The sequence below is a fragment of the Melanaphis sacchari genome, unplaced genomic scaffold (genome assembly GCF_002803265.2).
Source record: "Melanaphis sacchari strain LSU unplaced genomic scaffold, SCAv2.0 Contig428_pilon_pilon, whole genome shotgun sequence".
Taxonomy (NCBI): Eukaryota; Metazoa; Arthropoda; class Insecta; order Hemiptera; family Aphididae; genus Melanaphis; species Melanaphis sacchari.
In genome coordinates this window covers 10,810-14,825 of record NW_020271274.1, presented here as the reverse complement: position 1 = coordinate 14,825, position 4,016 = coordinate 10,810, and the positions used below count along the sequence as shown (strand labels likewise).

The 4,016-nt window shown below is 25.8% G+C and overlaps 1 long non-coding RNA gene across 1 annotated transcript; it reads right to left on the bottom strand.

Moving 5' to 3' along the window:
• Window positions 1–661: 661 nt before the first annotated feature.
• Window positions 662–3,623, bottom strand: LOC112597499. Its single transcript, XR_003114839.1, has 3 exons — window positions 3,601–3,623; window positions 1,022–1,033; window positions 662–841 (listed from the first exon to the last, which is right to left on the bottom strand). It is a non-coding gene; the product is annotated as an uncharacterized LOC112597499 (long non-coding RNA).
• Between the last annotated feature and the right edge of the window lie 393 nt (window positions 3,624–4,016).

Here is a 4,016-nt window from a genome sequence, read left to right as displayed (position 1 = left end):
GATCTCCGTGGAACACAGTTTAAGAAACGCTTTTCTATACTATAGAATTTATAGGGTTGCCATTTTTAAAAAAAATTCAAAAATCAAGCCTAACAGTTTTAGTTTGATTCTAAAAAAGAAGACCTTCACTTTTCTAAAAATGTTTATGTTTACAATGAAAATGAAAATTATTTTTAATCAGTTAAATACTTTAAAAAGGACATAAGATTAATTCTTCTTTGTTAACTTATTAGTTACTTACAAAAAACTTCTAACATGTAAAAATACGAGTTATTAAACGATATGCAATCGATGAACACTACTAACATTACTATTATACTAAATATAACTTATAACTTTAAACCATTTATATTACATGGATCCGGCATTCCATCATCTCTAAGCTATTTGACAAAATTGATGGAAAGAAAAACGATGATTCACACTCTTATGGAAGCATCCAAGCAATAAAAATACTAATATTTTATAAGGTTTTTTATATTAGTGATGTATGTAAACTGACAGATTTTTATACAATGTCCAACCATAAGTTTAGTATATTACTACAAACTCGAGTTTAATTAATAATTATTATGCATGGAAGTCCATCAGTTTAACAGATATTTTATATTTTGTATTTTATTTAACGATATTAAATATCATTATGATTGTGATAGATATAAAATGTATAATTTACTAATTTATGGTCAATAATTAAAAAATATTATCATTGGGAAATCTATACATTTCTCACTTCAACTTCACACAATGTAATAACGTGTTAAAATTAAGACCAAAATATCGTACAACTTCTGATACCATTTACTCTTACAAAATAAAACTAATTACATACTTCTGTTCACTGTTTCATAGTAATTTAAAAAAGTAATTAATAATTATTGTAAAATATTTGTAATTGTCTTACTAAATAATAAGCGATCATATCAATATTAATAAAAAGGTCTATTATTATGAATAAAAATAAAATTAATCTAAAATACCGTTATCTATAAAGTTATTTATTAAAATTATAATTACGTACATCTTAAACAAGCTATAAAAAAGTAATAGACAGTTAATTTATAAAAGTATTATTTTTATAAAAATATTTAATCTGTAGACATATATGATATTATAAAGGTTACATTGAATTGGCGGAAAATAACATAATATGTGGATATAATGTCCATCGACGAAATACCAACTGACGGGTTATAAAAATATAAATTATTATATTAATTAAAATCATACTAAGTGGTACCAATTTCTTTTTCGATGACGGGATGAGTTTTCAGGGAGTTTATCAGAAACTAGATTTACAATAAGATATGATTGGTGTGTTCGTGAAGACTGTAATGGGTTACGAGATATACTAATAATATAAATATATATAATATAATATTTATGAGCTACGATATATGCTAATATATAATATAATGTGTAATATTGCTATAGATGCTAGCGATAATAATATAGATATATATGTGATCTAAATATTCGATTCATATTTTGTAAAAACATTGTAATAAATCAAAATAGTAGTTGTTAGGCGAGGTCGTTTCGCATTTCCAAGAATTGCCAGTAAGAACGATAACATCCTGGAGATTGTTGTTTCAAATGTGAAAACAAATCCAAGAACTAATCTAAATTGGAAGGTTGACGATTACAACAACAAGAGATTTCCTTGTATATAAGGGAGTCCAGAGACCAACAGGGGCAGATGTACCAGAGCTACGAAGACCTGAGCAACTTCACGACACTCAGCAACTTTTTGTATCAGTTACATGTATTTCGTTTATACGTAATAAACACATTATTGTTCTTAAGAGTTGTAAATTTCATTTAAATAACACCCTGAGTCTGGATCTGATATTGGCACGCAACAAGACGCTTACAGCACTTGCATAATGAAGTTTGGATGCTTTGTTAATTTTAAGGATACCTTAGTTTTTATTAAGTGTATTGTTGGAAACTTATAGAGCTGCAGCAAGAATAGTTTAAAATTCACTAAAATTGAATTACTTGAATTTTGTTGGTATTAGTTATTTTTGCAGAACTTTGTAGTATAAATCGGCTTATGTAAAATTTTTAACATTTTAGTTTGCTTTTGGTATTAATGTTTTTCAATGAATTTAATAAATGGTGAAGAAGCTGTAAACCTTAATTGTTATCCTTTTTACATGTAAATGAGGATAACATATAAGACGTTTATCAATTACTAGGGTAAAGTATTTTGTTTTAATTTTATTTGAAATCTGGTCAATTTGAGAATCCTACATGAATATGTTAAAAAGGAGTTTAAAAGAGAAAACACCTTGAGTCTGTCTACGTTTATATTTTTCAGATTTGAGAAATATTAGTTTCCACTTTATTTCCGGTGATACAAATAAGATTTAAAAATTAGGTAGTACGATGGCGAAGTTTGAGATTAACGCTTGGTAAAACGCCTAAGCGATATCTGTTGAGCAATATTGTTTTTTTTCTAGGCGATGTACCTAGTGGGATTATTGAGGGACATTACTGGAATCCAAATTGGTTGACAGATATTATGTTCTCTTCTTTTGTGATTAGGGTAATACGCTTTAAAATAAGATGTTTGCAGATTTTTGAAAAAAAAAGTGCTCCGTCAAGCTTATGGGTTTATATCAGGTTAAATCATTAGGTGATTTATTTGGTTTTGGTATTAAGATGATTTTTGAAAAATTCTATTGCATTAGAAAATACTACAACAATAATTAACTATGTAATACGTGTATTAAGAAAACAATCTCTTTACTTGGTAATTGTCGGATTTTTTCTGATGTTATAAGATCATATCGAGGGGATTTTTTGATGGAAAAGAAGTATATGAAATTTAATAATTTTCCAAGGTTAGATCAGTGTTTAGAATAAGATGTCATAAATTTAATTATCATCTGATGATTATAGATTTATATTAAAATTAGTATTATTGTTTAAAGAATATCTAAACTTTACCTAATTCATTTTCCTGTTTGTAAAAGTGGAAAAGTTATTTACACGATAAGTAGAGATGAGATTTTAATGCCCTAAGAAATCTCAAAAAATACTAAAATGACTTAAAAATTTAAAAATACATTTAAGATTGATTTAGTCAAAAGATACAGAAAGATGTAAAAAAAAGAATCACTCAAAGCACATTTTTTTCTTCAAACCAACGTTTCAGACATTAGAAAAAAAGATACCTTTGTATCAAAATTCCAGCTCAAATAATTCGTCATTGAAATATTTACTAAAGAGTGATCCAAGCATAGCTTAAGCAGATTTTTTATTAAGTGATGAATATAATTATTAGAGGTTTACGAAAGAAATATTTCAGTTCCATCAGGAAGTTTATTTCTGGAGGAAATCTAGTAAGTTGACATTTGTGGTGGGATGATTCAGGTGGATAATTATATTTTTTACTCCTCGAAGTAGTTGGGTATCAAATGATATCCCTACATAATGTTTTAAGCATTAAGGTCTTTAGTTTCCACCTACATTGAAACAGTAACTCAAGATAAAGAGATCATTTTCATAATTTTAGAAGAGATATTTATTTCATGAACATTTTGAAATTTGACAAAAAATAAAATAAAATAGTTACTTATAATATTTACTTACTCCTCATTGTTGCTATAAATTATTAATGATAAATATTGAGGTGAATTATCAGAATTTAAAATTATTTAATAATTAAATAGTAGAGCTACTTTAACGCAAAACTGTAATATCATATTTTAAATAAAATAAAAAATATCAGTTAGAAATTAAATAGTTTTAAAGTAGAACTATTTGGTTTTTAACGTTTTTTTTTTTTTTTTTTGTATAATCAAGACTTATCGGTCTGTATGAGATGCATCCGAGTATTTCCAGGGGAAAAAAAATTAGTATTGCAACTATTAATTATATTAAACTATAAATATAGAATTATTATTAAATTATTTAATCAAAAATTATCAGATAATATTACTTTTTGGTTATCTATCTCTAATTTATTTTATCATGTAGATAGAATCTATTTATCTTAACTGCAGTTT